Genomic DNA, 20,120 nt, shown 5'->3' with positions numbered 1-20,120 from the left:
GTTGTGAGAATCACACACGTAATAACTGGGAGCCATTCAAAGACATGCCAAGCTCTGTTCAGTTCTATGCAGAAGTCTGCAGGCTGGGGGCGCCTGGGTGGCTCAGTTGCTTAAGCGTCTGGTTCTTCATTTCGGCACAGGTCATGATCTCACAGTTCATTGGATCGAGCCCCTAGTTGGGCTCTGTGCTGAGAGCATGGAGCCTGCTTGGGATTCTCTCTCTCTCTCTCTCTCTCTCTCTCTCTCTGTCTCTGTCCCTCCCCTACTCACACTGTCTCTCTCAGCTACAACTCTAAAAATCTCTCTAAAAAAAAAAATTCCGTAGGCTGGAGTGTCGGCCCACCTTATCTCCAATTACATACCCAATATACCTTCGCTCCATTTCTCCACAAATTCCAGCACCTCCTTTCTTCTCCAAGGAAACTCTATTTCTGCTTCAGCCAGGAGACTTTTTCATGTGTCTCTCCGGTCAGTGAAGCCTCATAGGTGACTCCTGCCTTTCCTTGGTTCCAAACCGCGGGTTCTTTCTCCTCTGCTGTGACACAGCTTACTCCATTGTTCTAATCTCGGAGGTTCAAGGATGTCTCAGGGGCAGCAATTCCAGCAAGACTGGCAATGTGTGGATGAACACAGGACCTTCGATCTAAGCAACGATAGAGTGTGGAGAGACAAACATCTCCATCTTGGGGGTTAATCGTAGATGTTGAACACTAGGATGCGTTTTGAAAAAGTAAATAATTTTACGATGCTGTTATGTATTCTATCAAATAAAACTCTTTGCTAAAAACCATAAAAAAAAATGGAATGCAAGTATACTCTCAGCACAATTCCAATCAGGATAATTACTGTGTTATCTCTGCAGAGGAATATGAAATTATATGGGAGCAATAAATTGTTCAGCTATCTTTGAGAATTCAGTTGGGTCCATCAGAAGTAAAAGAGAACCTACAGCAGTCTGGATATATTGGAAAATGAAATATAGACATAGTACTATATTCTGAAAGAGACCTTAGCCATTAGATGGAATACTGTTATTCTGGAAGAACTGAACTTATTAAATTGGTCATGGAGATCCCAAATGAGAGGTTAGAAGACACAAGACACGGTCCTGGAGTAATCGTTTTAAGAAACAACAAGAGTGTTAATTTCACATGATTTTTCCAAAGAAACCCGAAGCTAGCTCGTTGGTAAAGGCTAAGATGAATTGTGTGGCCCCAGCACATTCTTCTCCCTTCTTTGGCCTCATTTTCCTTATTAGCCAACCAAGGGGTCTGGACTAGGGGACACCTAGAGTCTCTTCAGGACCCAACGTCCACAGAATGAAGGACCTGTTAATAATTTTCCTTGGAAGGTGGGGCCCTTACAGAAAATAAACCATGTGGCCTTCAGCAAGCCACTTAATCTCCCCAAAGTGGAAGTTGGGGAGAGGTTGTTTCTGGAAGATTTCATGAGGAAAACACCTGCACCCATCCTGTCTAAATCTGTCGGACCCTAAATAAGACTGCTAATTTTTCAGAACTGTTTTTAGAGTTGAATAGACCTATAATAGCATAGGGCCAGGGGTCCTAAGGTGTCCTGAATTAAGGGGTCCTGAATTTTTTTAACGTTTATTTATTTTTGAGAGAGAGAAAGATACTGAGTGTGAGCGGAGGAGGGACAGAGAGAAGCAAAGACACAGAATCTGAAGCAGGCTCCAGGCTCTGAGCTGTCAGCGCAGAGCCCAACGAGGGGCTCAAATCCACGAACCGTGAGATCATGACCTGAGCCGAAGTTGGACACTTAACCCACTGAGCCACCCGGGGTACCCCGTAAGGTGGGGATTTTGAACCGATGGACCACCGTGGATATGTATGTGGAATTATACATATATTCTTCCCCACTCCCAGGGAATAAACCCAACCATGGATTTTATCAGATTTTTAAAGGGACCCTGAGCGTTCCAGATGTTTCAGAAGGATTACCGTTCTTATGCAAAGTATATGCCACAGACTGAATTGTGTCCCCCAAGTTCATAAGTTGAAGCCCTACCCCCCACTGCAAAAGTATTTGGAGGTGAGGCCTTTGGAAGGTGATTAGGGTTAGGTGAGGTCCTGAGGATGGGGCCCCCAGGATGGGATTAATGCCCACATAAGAAAAGACACCAGAGGGTTTGCCTTCTTTCTCTCTCTCTCTCTCTTTCTCTCTCTCTCTCTGCAATGATCATGCGAGGACATATTCCAGAAGACAGCTATCTATGAACGAGGAATGATCGGTGGGGGGGCATTGATCTTGGACTTCCCATATTTGTGGAAAACCGTGAGAAAATAAATTTCTGTTATATAAGCCCCCGGTGTATGATATTTTCTTCCGAAAGCCCAAGCCAACTAATACAGTACAAAAACATTGAAGTCAGGAGACATTCATTTTAGGCCAATTTCTCTCACTGAATATATCTAAAATCTTGAATATAAAAACATGATTTCCATCTGAGATGGAAACAATATGTCTTCTACTTAAGACCGAAGAACTGAGAGCTTATGGCCTACAGTATCTCGCACTATCTTAACATGTAAACATGTCCTATCATTTCAGTCTCATGGAATAAAACATGAAAAAAATAAAATTATGCCCATTTCAATTAAGGACAAATTATTATTTGTCAGTTGTAATTTCTGCCTAGGAAAATTCACTGGGAAAAAAAATCACTGTACCCATTACATTATGAATGAAGAATCTGGCCCTGCGGAGAAGCTCAGGAACTCATACACCATCTCATGACTAATACGAAGTAGAAGCCAAAGACTTTCTATTGTAAAACTCCCGACTTCCTAGCTTGGCAAAGTGTCTTTCATTTGGCGTCAAATTAAGTGATTTTTTTTCAAAATTACAACTTAATTCTAAGTTACGCTATTTTTACAATACAAATTGAGTTCACCTTTGGTTTACCGTCTCACATAACTTACATATCGGTTCCTCCTTGTAAGTCTTAAATAACTCACAGCACATAAAGTGGAAATAATTGCCAGTTTTGCAATTGTCCTACTCAAGTTTCCACTTGCTTCAGTCACCTTCACCTGTATGTTCATATTGCAAAGAAAAAAGTCATTCATAAATATTTATCGAATGTTCCCGGTGCGATGGAACAAAGCATGTTTGCATTTCCATTGTGTTTTGTTTGGTACTGTAGGTACAGTGACGGGAACTAACTACAGAGCTTCTATCTCCAAAGACTTAGTATCGAGGAAGAAGGGCAAATAAACTGACAGTTGTAACACAAGGCACTATGCTCATCACCAAAGCTTTAGGAGACCTTAGTACGTATTATTTTTTATAATATCAAATCACGTGCTTGCTGTATTACTCTTCTAATTTGCACATGATTTTTTCTTTTGTTTTCATGATCAAATTGCCCGATTTGATATTGCCCAATATCCCTTCAGAAGAAGATTCAGCTCTTGAAGTTGTTTTGCAATTCCATGGGGTTTCAGCTACTTGAGTAATCTATTTGCCTTTTTCTCTTTTTCCCTTCTGCCATGTCACTTAGGGGGTTAGTTGTTATTGTCTTGCTTTTTAGTAGGTTTTCCTTCAATATTTTCAGTCAATGTGTTTTAGCTTTACAAATGACTGGCTGGCACTGACTGAAGATAGACCCTAAAATAAAAAATAATTTAGCTTTAGGTCCCAGGCAAATGCAATTAGAAAAGACGCAAAGAAGGAGACGGGGCATTCCTGCCTGTTGGTAAGCATCTGCTTCTCATCCCATATTTACATAGCATTGTTCCAACGGGCAGTTGGGTCCTAAGAACTCTCCTAGTTGGGTTCTGGAAAGCATACATTCTGGCATCGACCACGGGGCTGGGTTCGAATTATGACTCCGCTTTCTGTGTAAGAGAGGAACACCTTTGCCTAACTGCCTGTCTGACATCCTTCACGTGTATTTCTGCTTCATTGGAAGTTGAGGTTTATAACCCCAACCTCAGAGGAATGACATGATGTATATGAGGTGAGGGGTAAAACTTGGTCCCCAAACGCAGGCATATAAACCCTACGTTCTTTAAACCAATTGAAATGTGACCCCTCGCACCAGTTTGCTGGGAAATTTAATCTCCACGTTGACTTCACCATCTACTGGGTGTGTTCTGGAAGTCTGGAGGCTTAAGTGACACTTGGGAAAAGGAGCCATGACCTCTGACCTTCAGCTGATCCTGGTTGCCCTGCCATCCTCATTGTCATCGCTCAGTGTGGCTCCTGGAAGTCTGATGGCTTCTCTGGAAATCTAGCTTTTTGCTAAAGTTTAGCTGATGGACATGCTCACCATTATTAGGTAAACACTGCCACAGACCAGAGCTGACCATATTGGAGGAAGAATGGATGATAATGGAGCTGACCAGGATGGAAGGACCATAATGGACGGAGGGTGGTCACCATCTGCAGGGCGACTGTCTCCTTTCCACATTCACAATTGCTTCTCTTTCTCACTTTTTCTGTATTCTCTTCCCTGATTTCCCACCTGGCTCCCAAAGTACCGGCCTTCTCTCCCCTTCTCCTCCACAGAGATGCTTTTCAATGAGCCCACCCCTTTACGGAAGACAAAAAGTGACAGTAATTTCTGGCAATTTCTGTTGCTATACGGAAAAAAAAAAAAAAACATTTTTAGGGCAAGGAATTACTGATGGCTTGTCCACACTTTGAATGGGGGTCCATGGAGGGGCGCCTGGGTGGCGCAGTCGGTTAAGCGTCCGACTTCAGCCAGGTCACGATCTCACGGTCCGTGAGTTCGAGCCCCGCGTCGGGCTCTGGGCTGATGGCTCAGAGCCTGGAGACTGTTTCCGATTCTGTGTCTCCCTCTCTCTCTGTCCCTCCCCCATTCATGCTCTGTCTCTCTCTGTCCCAAAAATAAAATAAACGTTGAAAAAAAAAAATTTGAATGGGGGTCCATGGAAATGTAGGAAAAACAAACATCAGTGAAAATATTTGAATCATCTCCTTTGGTGTGCGTATAAAGTTCTGGTCACTCAAAGCCATATGAGTATTCCTTCCTTCTGAAGGAGAAGAAGAAGAAGAAGAAGAAGAAGAAGAAGAAGAAGAAGAAGAAGAAGAAAAAGAAGGGCAAGGAGAAGGGGAAGGGGAAGGGGAAGGGGAAGGGGAAGGGGAAGGGGAAGGAGAAGGAGAAGGAGAAGGAGAAGGAGAAGGAGAAGGAGAAGGAGAAGGAGAAGGAGAAGGAGAAGGAGAATTCAGTGATTCAGTGACTCTGATGAATACAGAGTTTCAATTTGGGGTTATAAAATGTTACGGAGATAGATTGTGGGGATGGTTACCCAGCAGTGTGAATGTACTTAAAGCCACTGAACAGAACACTTAAAGACAGTTAGAACAATAAATTTTATGTTTTGTGTATTCTACCACAATAAAACATATTCAGTGATTCCATAACCATATATAATAAAAAATAGTTCTCCAGATGACTAGTCAAGGTCCCTCAAAATCTGTCTCAAGTCACCTTTCCCAGCATCTTCCCCATATGCCCTTGTATCTTCCATTTTTTGCTGTGATGATGTTATATAGGAAACAACCTCAACATTTCCGTGACTTGCGACAACTAATGTTTACTCCTCACTCATATCAGGTGCTAGGGTTCTGCTTTAAGCTACGGGTTAGGTCAAGAGAGCCTGAACTCTCTTCTCATCCCAAGACTCAACAGGAGAGTCATCTCTTGAATATGACACTCTCGAGGCGGGCAGCGGCAGTGTAAGGGAACTGGTGGAATATGGGAAGCTCCCAGTGACCCTATGAGATTCCTCTTGAAAATGGCACATCAGTGCTTCCTCCCATCTCATTGGCCAATGAGCACACGCTCAAGCCCAACAACCACAGGCAAGGGAAATTTGCCCCTCCCATGGGGGTAGGAAAGGGGAAGCTACTATTTGCTGTACCGCAACACAACATACTGCAGTCCAGACTTTTGGTCAAACATACTCACTCCCCTCCTTCCACAAACCAAATGTGCAAACAAAAATCTCATCTAAAATGGCATCAGGCTTTCCAGACATGGGATCCCATGATGGTTTCTACATTAGACTTGAAGGCATCTCCTTAATCAAAAGATTTATAAGCTGAAAAGACAGGGGGGTTTCCCTCCGCACACACAAAGTACATCGGGAGGAACAGGGACAGGGTGCCCACAAGCAACATACTCCTTTATAAAGGGGAAGTTGAGGACACAGTAGCAGATACCAGGAAATAGCAATTTTTAAAATTCTTCTGGACATGCGTTGTGAGGCTCCACTGTCATAGGGTAGGGAATGTGCCTTGGTTATCCTCTGGTTCTTCTCCCTGGGAGGAGCTCCCCAATGCATGTTCTTCTGGCTCTTAAATCCAAACTCCAGTAAATCTTTCTCTTCCCATTATCCTCTGCTAACATCTAAAGAGAACATTGGAGACTCTGCCTTTCTTGGGGCATACACAGCTTTCTCAGCATGCTTCCTGGCCATAAACAGGGGAGGTCCTGTGGTGGCAATCCTCCAGGATGTCCCCTAGTGATTCCAACTGGCATTTATTCCTTTGTAGACTCCCCTTCTGCATTGTATCAGGGTTAGTCTGTGGGACCAACAGCATAGTGTAAAAGCGATGGCATGTCACCTTCAAGACCAGGTCCTAAAAAATATTGTAGCTTTTGCCTTGTCTCCTTGTATCACTCATTCTGAGGGAAAGAGGGAAACCAGCTCCCATGTCACAAAGACTTACCAAACAGCCCTTTGGAGAAGTCCATATGACAAGAAACCGTGTCTTCCTGCTGAAAGCTGTGGGAGTACGCCATCTTGGAAGGGAACCATTCAGCCCCACTCAAGCATTCGGATGGCTGCCACCAATTTCTATGCAAATCAGCTTTTACTATGATAACGCTTTGTAAACGTCATCTAAATTTTGGTGGGTTTTCATAGCAAATGTTCATTTCTGTGGCGGTGTGTTTGCTATTACACCTTTGCAGAGCTGGTATAGGTGTGCCCCAAACGTGTTCTCAGTCAGGACCCAGGCTGAAGGAGTCACCTCTATGCAGGATGTGTGGTTCCCATGTGGGGTCAGGAGCACAGAGAGTTGGTGAAAGCTTGCAATGCCTCTTAAAGCCTCTGCTCAGAACGTAACAGTACGTGACCTTTGGCTAAAAGGCACACGAGCCAAGTTGCGCCCACCTTCCTCCCTCTGGCTAAAGGATGTCATGCACCCAGTATCGATAGCAAAGGGAATATAATACATCCATGGAGAGCAGGGCAAGGAATAAATATTTGCTGACAACGGTTCAACCTACTATATAGGTTTTGAGAGTATCTACTGCTATGCAACAAACCTCTACGAAACTTAATGGCCTACCATTACAAAACATCATGGGAGCACTTGGGCGGCTCAGTCAGTTGAGTGCCTGACTCTTGATTTTGGCTCAGATCATGATTCCAGGGTTGTGGGATTGAGCCCTGCGTTGGGCTCTGAGCTGACAGTGTGGAACCTGCTGAAGATTCTCTCTCTCTCACCCTCTGCCCCTCTCCCCTGCATTCTCTTTCTCGATCTCTCTCTCAAATAATAAATAAGTAAATAAATAACAAAAAATTACAACACGTTATTATGTCCTGTGCTTCTGCGGATTGATCGGGCTACTCTGGCTACTCTGTGAGGTCTCTCGTGCAATGGTCTCCCGATGGTGGCTTTGCCTTGAGTCATTTGAAAGTGTCTTCACTAAGGGGCGCCTGGGTGGCTCAGTCAGTTAAGCGTCCAACTTCGGCTCAGGTCACGATCTCACGGTCTGTGAGTTCGAGCCCCGCGTCGGGCTCTGGGCTGATGGCTCAGAGCCTGGAGCCTGCTTCCGATTCTGTGTCTCCCTCTCTCTCTGCCCCTCCCCCGTTCATGCTCTGTCTCTCTCTGTCTCAAAAATAAATAAACGTTAAAAAAAAATTAAAAAAAAAAAAAGAAAGTGTCTTCACTCACACATCTGTGCCTGAGCAGGGATGGCTGGAACACTTGGGGACTGGGTAGCCATTTCTCTCTTTCTACACAGTCTATTCATGAGGTAGCTTGGGCTTCCTTGTGGCATGGTGCTCTTTTTTTTTTTTCTTTTTTCTATTTGAAATATAGTTGACACACAGTGTTACATGAGTTTCAGGTGTACAACACAGTATTCAGCAAATTTGTACATTATTCTGTGCTCACCACAAGTGTGCTGTCCCCTGTCACCACACAACACTATTGAGTCACCGTTGACTAGATTCCCTGTGCTCTACCTTTCATCCCCATGACTTATTGATTTTCTGACTGGAAGACTATTCCTTCTACGCCCCTTCACCCATTTTTCCCATCCTTTTTTTCCCTCCCCACCCTTTTCCCTCTGATAACCACCAGTTTGTTTTCTGTACTTATAAGTTGTTTCAGCTTTTGTGTGTTTGTTCATTTGTGTTTTTTTTTTTTTTCCAGATTCCACATAGAGGTGAAATCATGTGGTATTTGTTCTTCTCTGTCTGACTTACCTCACTTGGCATAATGCCCTCTCTGTCCAGCCACAGCATGGCGGTCTGAAGATAACCTGACTCCTTATATGGTGGCTGGCTTCCCCCAGTCAAGCCTTCTGACAGAGAGGGAGTGCTAGTCTCTAGCAGCCCGGGCCTGGAAAGTGGCACCGTGGCATAGCCACTGTATTCTGGAAGACAAACCATCTCCCGCCCAGAGTCATGGGAAGGGGACTGTTCAGTGAGAGAAGAACCAACGAATTCGTGGCCATATTTCTTTGTTCGGCAACATGATTACAGATACAGGCAGCTACAATAGACCATTTACACCTCATGGAAAGTCTGGCCATGTCGTTGAGTGTCTGCTTGCTTCTCTGGCTTCTGAGTTCCCCATAAGTAAGAAATAGGTCTTTCATATGTTTGCATCTGTTCTTTAGCATCCAGCAGAGGATCTTATCAGTGTAGACCCTCAGAAAACAGAGTGAGCTCCATTAACCTCCCTGATACGAAGAGAACAAGTCCTAGAAGAAGCCAAACTCAGAATTAGTCAGGAACCCTAACTCCCCCAGTGGAGGCCTCCTTTTCTTCATCTGTCTCGTGAGGTAATCCTGATTGGCCCACAGGTTACCTATTAAGGAGGGGAAAAAAAAGAAAGTGTCGCGGAATACAGAATTTGTGTCTGTACCGGGCTGCTCAGCCAATACAAATAATGTTGTAAAATTATCTCATAGCATCCAGAATGTTTCCACTGCCTCTCTGGGTGAAAAAGTACAGACAGCAAAACAGTAGATACCGTATGTTACAAGCATTTATCTCTTGGTTGTGGAATTCGGCTTAATTCTTACTTTTAGATGGTTATCTTACCACAGGCGTTATTTATCTGGAGTAACAGGGATAATGAAGTGAGAGAAAATAAAAACTCTCCGGGAACATACACTTTTCAGCTCTACAGTGTAACTCTATTCAGCCTTTGAAAGCAGTGCTTTAAAACTATTTGAAGGTATGACAGTATGCTTGCAATCTATTTGGGAGTGATAAAAAGGCAGATTACACAATAAAACATACTCTGATTAAAAGTAGCTGACTCTGATGGTAGGATCGAGGCTGATTTTTATTTGTGTGTGTGTGCTTCTATTTATTTTCCACACTTTGGATAAATAAGCTTATTTATTTTTTGTTAGAAACTAATGCTAAGCATTACTTTAAAGAATGCAATGGAGGCCAAAGGATCCCAAATCAGATGCTGTTTGAAATATCTGCAATTCCCTTTTAAATTATCGAATGTACTTGGGGCACCTGGGTGGCTCAGTTGGTTAAGCGCCAGATTTTGGCTCAGCTCATGATCCCACGGTTTGTGAGTTCGAGCCCCGCGTCGGGCTCTGTGCTGACAGCTCAGAGCCCGGAGCCTGTTTCAGATTTGATCTCCTTCTCTGTCTGCCCCTGCCGTGCTCGTGCTCTGTTTCTCTCTCTCTCAAAAATAAACAATTAAAAATATTTAAATTATTGAACATACGTAGCTTTAATTATTTTTATTTTTTTAATTTAATTTTTTTTAATTTACATCCAAATTAATAAGCATCTAGTGCAACAATGCTTTCAGGAGTAGATTCCTTAATGGCCCTGACCCATTTAGCCCATCCCCCCTCCCACAACCCTCCAGGAACCCTCTGTTCTCCATATTTAAGAGTCTCTTCTGTTTTGTCCCCCTCCCTGTTTGCATATTACTTTTGCTTCCCTTCCCTTATGCTCATGTGTTCCGTGTCTTAAAGTCCTCGTATGAGTGAAGTCATATGGGATCACTACTTAACATGATCACTGCCTTATCATTGTCCTAAAAAAATGCTGTTCATTAACCTTAAACATTATAACGTCTGGGGAAAAAAAAAAAAACACGATCGGAACCTTTCACATGATTCAAATTTTGGCTTCTACGGGGAGTGTGCGGTGAGCCGCACAGCTCACAGAGGGGATGGAATTAGCCGGAGGGAGAGCGTTCTACTTCGTCAAATGTAAAGCGGTGAGCCCCCAGATGGGCTCCGCAGCCTTCCAAACCTTCTATGTCAGCAGGCCCTGCAGTCTGACAGATGAAGCTTCCTGCAAAACATCCCAGCCTAGGAGCTCCTTTGTGTGACATGCAAACATCTGTCTCAACACAGCCGAGGCTCCCTTAGCTGCATCTGCAGACTCCAGAGCCGGCGGTCGGCGGTCTGGCCTTGTCCGGGTTTGCAGGGTTTGGCTTGTTTCCTCCTGGGGAGTCCCAGGGCTGGGTGATTTTAGTTCTTGGCTAGTTTGTGGCTTCTGCAAATCTCCACTGGCTCTGACCAGCAGGGAGAAGTCATGCGATGGAAGGGAGCCTCCGAAGAGGCAGGGAACATCTGCTTTTCTGAGCTGGGGACTTAACAAGTAGCTACTTACCCAGCCTGAGTTCTGAACCCACTGAGAGAGAAACAAATCTTAAGTCAGATAGAAGAACAGAACGCTGCCTTCATGACTTACTTACTTACTTACTCACTTATTTATCTAGAGAGAGAGAGCAGGGGAGGGGGAGAGGGAGAGGGAGAAAGGGCACCCCAAGCAGGCTCCAGGCCCAACGCAGAGCCCGACCCAGGGCTCCGTCTTAACGACTGGGAAATAATGACCTGAGCCGAAATCGAGAGTCAGATGCTTAACCGACTGAGCCACCCAGGCGTCCCGGTGCTGCCTTCATTACAAGTAGAGATCCTCTTAGGGAATGTGATTGTATGCGATCTAGAATTTGCTAACCTCACCCAGGAGTCCCGGGTCATCCTGGGACAGAAAGGCTTCGCCCTGAAGCAGGGAGGAAGCGGCGGTCTCTCGGGCAGGCACTGAGTGAGGAATGCTTTATCCCTGCAGGGACTCACCCCGAGAGGGACTGGGGAGGAAGGGGTGGGTTGCCCCAGGAAGGACCAGGCCCTAACTTCTGGGTTGCCCCGGTGGCGGAAAGCCAGAGGCTCAGCGGGCGGCCTCTGACCAGGGGAGCGCGAGGGCTGGACGCACCTTGCTGCTTCTTCAGCGGTGGAATTAGGCCGTCCCTCTTGACCGGGAAAGGACAGGGCACGGGGGCTCCGAGAGGGACCAGGGCATTAGAATCATGGCGCTCCCCGCCTGTGGACCGGAACCGTAGGCGTGCAGAGGAAGTGCTCCCATGCCCGACACTAAGGATGGGCCAAGTGGGAGTCAGGAAGGCACAACTGTAATACTTGGATGGGCCCCATCTTCCTCATCTGTTGCTATCTCCTGCACTGGTGGAGCCCGGCACTGGATGAAACACAACTGGAGTGAAAAGATGAAGAAAACCCAGCCTTTCACCTTGAGGTACAGGGGAGGAGACGGCCAGGTGAACACCGTGGTCTCTAAAATCTCTTTAGTCTTCGACAATTGTAAGTTTCGCAAGGCGGCCATTGGGGTGTAGAAGAGGGGCCCCAAGTCAAGGAAAAGATGGCAATGACCCTAAAGCCTCGGGCCGAAGAGACGGGCTTCAGCCCGTGCACAGAAGATTCGGGCTTGGATCTGCAACTCTCAGATCTCTCCTTTTGAAGACAAAGCCAATGTCAAGGGTGTGCAGAGACTGCAGCTGTGCACAAAACTGAAAACCTGGACAAAGAGAAAAGGTGTGGGAGTCGAGGGGAAGGAGAGGGGGCAGGGAGCAGGAGCAGAAGGTATTTGTTTCTGAGAAGCACGTTGTTCCTAACACAGGGGGCTCACCGCATTCAAGTTGCCAAATGAATTGATGTATAATTCATGACGCCACTCATAATAATACTTTGTGTGAAACCTTTTACAGTCCTCCTCTGATTGCAGAATCTGAACTAGAGGTGGCTTGGGAGCATCGGCACATCCTGACGGACCTCTCTTCCAGAGCTTTTCCCCCTTGAAATCTATGATCCAGCTGAAGCACGTTTCTTTCCCTTTCCCAGATGAGTAGCGTGCTGTCTTTCTTTTGTAGATGCCCAAACTTGTCTCCACCCGGGACCCTTCCTTCCCCTCCCATCCCCCCAAACTCCTTTTTAGCTGCTTTCTTCCATTCATGCTTTACAGATCCCCTTAGATGTCACTTCCTCTGGGAAGCATCCCAGCAAATGAATGAGCCCGATGACCTTCCCTGTACTCTCTCGCATCCTGTCCAAGCGTACTTCTCTCCCCTCTTCCTCGGTGTCCCTCACTAACTTGTAAGAGGTTGGGACGTGTCTTCTCCATCCATCGCCACGCCTCAGAGCCTGGACAAAAGCATGCATCCGCGCCTTAGTGTTTCCCATCTGCGTCTTAGGCATTTTACTCAGCCCTGAAAATCAAGCTGGAACTGAGGAGAGTAGGAAGAAACATAATTACCCCCCATTTCACCGGTGAGCCAACCGAGAGGCAGAGAGTATAAGCCGTGGGCGTGAGAAAGGGAGAAAGTTCATTGAGAAAACGAGCAAGAACTCTAATGTGATCTTCTGTGATTTCCAGTTGCTCCTGGTATCCACTTGTGTGGAAAGAAAGAGCAAAAGAAATTGTGTCCAATGGTCCCATGATCATCTTACCTGATGCAAAACTATGAGGTCACTCAGATTCTGCCTTTTTGCTATAGTTGGCTTTACATGGAGTAAGCTCGTATAAACATGAAACCAATTATATATGCATATATGTATATATGTGTGTACATATATGTCCGTGTCTATGCATGTATACATAAAACGTACAAATGACTTTGAGCTTTTCCAACAGATAAAGTCCTGTAACTTCTTCAGGAACTAATGTTCCTTCTGACCTTGATATCCTGCTGAAATTTCGCGCTGGCGTTCTCCACAGAGTAACACATTTGCGAGATTCACTTTTAAGTGCTTTCTATAGATTTTTTTAGGTGTTGTTTATTGGTGGTATAGATTTAAGTCCATTTTTAAGTTTGCAACTTCTTATCACTTCATAAGGTAAAAGTAGTGGCCAACGCCGTATTTCAAAATACTGAATTAGCCTAAATTCCATTGCCCTCATTTGCTAAGAAGAATTATTGGAGTACACATATTACTTGAGAGATAGGGTGTGCCAAGTTCTGTGCCAGATTCTTCAGAAACACAATTTCATTTAGACTCTACCACAGCCCTTTGCGGTAAAGATTGTTATCACCGTGGCACAGAAAAGGAAGTTGAGAATGTAAGAGATTAAACTTGCCCTGGGTCCTATAGACAGAACTTGGTGGAACTGAAATTCAGTTGCAACTTGTCTGTCTTTCAAGTTCATGCTCTTTGCATGTCTTTTCTGGAATGCATCATGCCAACTTGACTGTGCTCCTTCCATGATCCAGAAGAGGGCTTAGATCCCTAGGAAGAAGAAGAATACGGAAAGAAAATTGTTCAGAGACTATGAAGAATGGGGTTCTACTCCCAGATCTGGACTTTCCCCGTGAGGTGAGCTGGAGAGAGTGAGTTGCCCTTCATGTGCAATGAGGTTGTGATAGACGAAGTGCCTCTAAATCAAGGGTGGCTGGGCACCACCTGGATTCTAAGCCATGCAACCTTAGATGACTCCCTGCTCCTCTCTGGGTTTCCATCTGCATATGTACAAAACAGGAGCGTGGAACCCAGCGACCTCCAAGCTATCTTGCCACTACAAAATTCCATGAGTTTAAGCTTGACCTTCCTTACATATTTCTTCCGTACATCCTCCAGACCACCAGTTAATGAAGGCTTGGATCTTTTTCCATCCTTTAAACTAAACACAAGCATGCGCTAACCCCGTTTACAGGTATTCAATCTGTTGTGCTGCACCATGTTTTTGAAAAATGTATTCTTCTTAAACTCCTGTCTGTTTCTGAACAGAGACACATACAGATGTGTCTTTCTCAAGCAGCAGGAGGTGTTGTTCATGGCCAACCTTTTCTGTAGCTGTCACTATGATGGCCTGTAAGAAACAGATGGGCTAATGGAGAGTACAGAATTGAACACTTTGTTTTCACTTTTTCAGTTAAAGGGGAAAAGCATCATTTAGGCCATCGTGTTGAGTTATAGGTCTTTTCCTGGTTGGTTTTCTGGTTGTAACAAGTATCGATGATAAGGAAAGGAAGAGAGAGTGAGAAACGGGCAACAGGAGGCTTAGAGCCAACTAGGAACATTTCTTCTGAGTACTTGTGCATTCGAGAGATCATAAAGTTTGAGTGTCTAGTCCTCACCATTTTAAGCTTGAAAACTAGGTTTCCCCAGGTGATCAAACTCAAGAAGACAGGCTGTTTCTAACCAAGTACATAGGATATGGGTAAAAGTAGCTATTTTTGTCTGCCTATTAATTATCGCCTAGATGTGCTATGGACTTTAGCAGGTGGTGGATATACAGTGATTAACAAGGTGTAGTCTTTGAATTCAAAAAGTTTGTAGCATCATGAGGGGCACAGACAAGCAAGTAGAAATATACAATGTAATGTGATGCATGCACATGCCTAGAAACAAACTAGAAAGAGCCACGAGGAGTTCATTATGGCTAGACCCTAGGGGACACACTTAAAGGGTAAAATGGTGTACATTAGCAGCCATCTGGGAAGGCAACAGAGAGGATCCTGGTCACCTCTGTGTCCCCAGCCCCTGGCAAGTGGCTGACACCGGTGGGATCAGTGAGCTGGCTTGATGAATGAACAAGTTATATCTAAGTTCTGCCCTCCTAAGATCACCCCCTACTCTCCCTGTGGACTTGCCCACTTTCCTCCTTTTCTCAGTAAATCTTTGGAGGACATCCAGGGATGGTTAACGTCCTTCTCCGTTAGAGTGGAGATTCACATGAATCTCCCACACAGAGCACGACTTTATTTCTAAACCCAGGAAACACTGATGTCCACCTGATGTAATGGTGTCTAGAATCTTATCGTCACTCCAATCTAAAATGTATAGAAACTAAAATTAACGTGTATATCTATCTGTGTGCCAGAAGCCCTCATAGTGCGTGTTTTATTCTTTCTTCTTTGCCTTTCTGTCCTTTGACTACATATGTTTGAGGCTTGATCTAGCCCTTTATGTTAAAAGATACACCAGCTTTTTATCCTATGTTGTTTTTCTGATTGATAAACTGTATTTGAAGATGAAGCCTCATCTTCTGCTCCAAAGAACAAACATGGTGACTTTTTGTGTTGTTGTTGGCTTTGGAGTGTGGCCCTCTCTTTCATCTCTTGAAAAATCTCCAGTCTTATTTTCTCTTCTCCATAGGCGAGGGGAGAGATTCTTACAGAAGGCCCCCACGGGGATCTGGAGGAGGCCAACCCTTCACAAAGAGATCCAGAGCTCTGTGCGTTTAAAAGGGGAAGGACAGGAAGGCAAGCTCACATTTTTTTCTAGTCCTAGTTTATGTACAGGAAATCATGCTACATTAAGCATTAGTTGGTGAATCTACCCAACAACCCCACAAGGAAAGTAGTTTTACTCCGGGTTTGTCCCTCCAGTAACTGAGGTCCCTGCAGGTTTGGGTAAGAGTCGAATGTCATGCAGAAGGCAGTTGAGATGGAGTGGGCTTTGTACCGGGAACATCTCAAGCACCGCTTCCGATACGCTTTATTTCCACCACTCCCTCAGGGACCACAGTCCTGGCCAAGACAAACCAACTTCCAAGTGGGGCAGACTGATGATATCTCCATTGGGCCTTGAGTTGAGCATTACCCATCTAGCCCAGACTTCTCTACGGTCTTGAGCGTCCTGCTTGTGCAGCCTAGACGTGAGGCTGTAACCACTCTTTAATCTGAGGCATATGGCACCAATGCACGAATGGGCTTTCCTTCTCCTTCCCAGGTGAATGATCCCAAGGATTATTTATTGTGGCTTCTTGGGAACCATGGCAGCACAATGATTTTCATGTTGAAAAATGGTGGCTCTACAATACGTGTATGTAGCATATATTTCCATGGACAATGTCGTCCCTCTGTCGTCTACAGTTGGCCTCCCAACTTTAAGTCCCTAGTCGGGCTGTTTTTCTTCCTCTCTTTCATACACAAATGCTAACAACTTTACCATTTTGATCCAGAAAAACACTTTTGCTTTGAGTGATAAAAAACTTAACATTTAAACAAGTGAGTTTGATTTAATGTAATTCAATTCAATAAGCATTTGCTTTCATATGCAAAGTTCTGGGGCATAATAGCTGGAAAAAATCACTACCATAACCTCAGAGGCACATAACAGTGTAAAATCTCGTTGCCTACAAACACATCACCTAATTTAACCCAGATGACTGCTGTGAGAGTTAACAATCTAAGTGTCACGTGCATCGTGAAGAGAGAAAAATTCATGTGGAAGGGCAGGTAGAACTCAAATCGATGGATCCAGTATGGTAACTCTGATGCCACCCCAGGCATCGGAAGTGTTTCATTCTCTGGACACACCTACATGGTAGTCATCTTGACTGTGCCCATTTTGTGGAAGAGAGAATCTCAGTGAAGTTAAAAGATTGGTCCAAGGTCGCGCGGGTAGGATAATCCCAGACTGTCCCACTCTAATTGTAAGTGACTTTTTATGCCAATGGATGTCATCAAAACGAATAGAAATTGAAACAAAGAAAGCTGCCAGAGTCATCCACATGTTTTTACTCAAAAGCGGAGCTGCTTTGGAAACAAAGGCCATCAGCCTCCTGCCAGGCGCTAGTCCCTCCCACTGTGGAGAGAACATCAGCCCTCTCTCTGCAGCCCCCAGCCTATTGAAACCTTGCTCATTGACATCGCTGGAATCTGGCAGGCCTTCATTCGTCACTCAGTATCAACTCTGTCCTTTCTTGAAACAGCACAGAATCATTTTTAATATGAAAATATTGTAAAATTCATAGCAGCTGGGAGATGTCGTCCTATGCAGAATACTTTGTGTCTGCTGACTCTGGAAGGTCAAAAGACCTCTTGTCTGGTGTCCACGGCCACCACCTACCCTCCGCAAACTCCAGTTTCCTCCATAGGACACTGGAGATCCAGGTCATTACACGGATACCTCAGGAAAGTAGCTTCGCCCTCCAGATGGTCATGAAAGTTTGCCCGAAGGTCAGGTGGGGCAAAAGTGCTGTAGAGAAAGGGGTGGGAGATGGGGACACTCACAAATTCGTGCAGCTCATTTAGTAATTTGACCCAGCAATACCCACCACCCCCACCCCCCTGGCATGCCCAGCTGTTTGGAGTAAGTTCAAGATCCAGGGCTGAGACTGTGAGTGTTTCTAGCAACTGCTTGGAGCTCCCGCTGGCAGGATCCTTCAAGGCTCCAGCTCAGTAATAATAGTGTATTAGTTTGTTTAGCCGCCACAACAACGCGCCGTGGACTGGATGGTGTAAACAACAGACATGTGTTTTCTCACAGTTGTGGAGGCCAGAAATCTGAGATCAAGGTGTGGGCAGGACCGGTTCCCTCTGAGGCCTCTCTCCTTGGCGCGTAGACGACCACCTTCCCCCTGTGTCCTCATGTGGTCGTCCCCCTGCGTGTCTGTGTTCTAATCTCCTTGTCTTATGAGGACACGAGTCAGGTTGGATCAGGGCCCATCCAGATGACCTCATTTGACCATAATTACCTCTTTAAAGTCCCCATTTCTAAATGTAGTCACATTCTGGGGTACTGGGGTAAGGACTTCAATATACGACTTTTGCAGGCGGTGCAATTCAGTCTGTAACAGATCGTGCTCCATGATCTCAGACTTTCTGGGTCTTCATTTCTTCACCTGTAAAGTGGCAATGAAGATGCTCACAAAGATTAGAAATAATATACTTCAAGTACCTAAATAGACTTCTTTCTATATGATTCGGGTAGGCGAACCAGTGGAACAATGCTGCGGCTCAAGGCTTAACCCATTAAAAGTTTATTTCTCAGTCGTTGTAGAGGTCAGGGCTCTCCCTCAAACGGTGACTCTGAAATCCAGCCTTTTCCCCACGTCTTGGGACAACTCTACCTTCAAACAGTGGCCTCCAAGATTATTCTGGAAGTAAATCAGAGCATGGGAGTGCCCATGGAGCATTCCTCATGGCAGCTCATCTTCCATTGGCCACAGTTGGTCATATCACACGCCCTTGGGTCAGGGGGTTTGGAAGGAAAATCCTTGAGATCCCTGTTTCCAGCAACAAGTCTGCATTGTGTTAAAGGAGAACAGACCTTTGGTAGCCAATAGTTAATCTGTATCAGCTGGGGCCATCACAGGCAACAACAGATGGCACATTCAAAATGGGGAGTGCACAGAGCAGTTAAAGAAGGAACAATTTATAAAGAGGTGGGCACGTTTCAAGAAAAGGACAAGGCCATAGGGGAAGGGAAGGAAAAATAAGTTACAGGGAGGGAGGCAAACCATAAGAGATTCTTAAATACAGAAAGCAAACTGAAGGTTGTTGGGTAGGGGGTTTGGGGGTGGCGCCACGGGTGATGGACATCGAGGAGGGCACTTGTTGGGATGAGCACTGAGTGTTGTATGTAAGGGATGAATCATGGGAATCTACTCCCAAAGCCAAGACTATACTGTATACACTGTATGTTACTAACTTGACAATAAATTATTTAAAAAAAAGAGAAAGGAAAGGAAAGGAAAGAGAAGGAAAGGAAAGGAAAGGAAAGGAAAGGAAAGGAAAGGAAAGGACAAGGCTATGGCCAGTAGGGAGAGAAATTCCCACTCCTATGCTTGAAGGGGCCAGAGAGGAAGTGGATCCCAGAATCCAGAGGGAGGGGCAGCAGGGGGGAGGGGCTGCCTGACAAAAAATAGGAGTCCCCGGTCAAGTGAACACAAGGTGGGAAGCCAAGTGAAAGGTACTCAGCCTAGCCCTCACTCCATGCAACCTCACACGATGCTTCCTGCCTACAAGACTGCCCAGGATCCGGAAGGCAAGGGGGCTCATGGTGTGGTACATGCAGGGTGGCCTCGGGGCCCTGGGCGGAGGGACAACATAGAGTGGAGCTAAAGAGGGGAGGGCGTAGAAGAAATACAGCAAAGCACAAATGCTATATTCTTAAAACAGAAAATAAGGTTCCATTGGGGGTCATCCAAGGCAGTTCTGTTACTACTTTTTGCTCCCTGCACTCTCCCTTCTGGAAGGGGCAGGAGGCCAGGCAGGTGGGCAGAAGTGTTGTAGAGCATGACACGGGCACCAAATATCTGTGGACTGGTACATACTGTTAGGGGACTCTGGGAGGTGAGGAGCTTCCCCGTGGCTCACAAAACGCTTGAGGCTAAGCGTCACTACGGGCACATTACAGGGGCTTCTACAGACCCCACCTGGTCCCAAGTGCACCCTAGCATCAAACTGTTTCCTGAGCAGGGGAACCTTCAACCCCCTCATGAGGGCAAGGAAGAGAACTCCTACAAAACCGCAAAACTGGGGCGCCTGGGTGGCTCAGTCGGTTAAGCGTCTGACTTCGGCTCAGGTCACTATCTCACGGTTTGTGAGTTCAAGCCCCACGCTGGGCTCTGCACTGACAGCCCTCTTTCTGTCTCTGTCTCTCTCTGTCTCTCTCTCTCTCAAAAATAAATAAATCAACATTTTCTAAAAATGTATTTTTGGGTACCTGGGTGGCTCAGTCGGTTAAGCGTCCGACTTCAGCTCAGGTCATGATCTCACAGTTCGTGAGTTGGAGCCTGACATCGGGCTCAACGGCCGTCAGCACAGAGCCGGCCTAGGACCTTCGGTCTTCCTCTCTCTCTGCCCCTCCCCCACTTTCACTTTAT

The sequence above is a fragment of the Panthera onca genome, chromosome B1, assembly GCF_046562875.1.
Source record: "Panthera onca isolate mPanOnc1 chromosome B1, mPanOnc1 haplotype 2, whole genome shotgun sequence".
NCBI lineage: Eukaryota > Metazoa > Chordata > Mammalia > Carnivora > Felidae > Panthera > Panthera onca.
Note: the sequence above shows the minus strand (reverse complement) of the source record.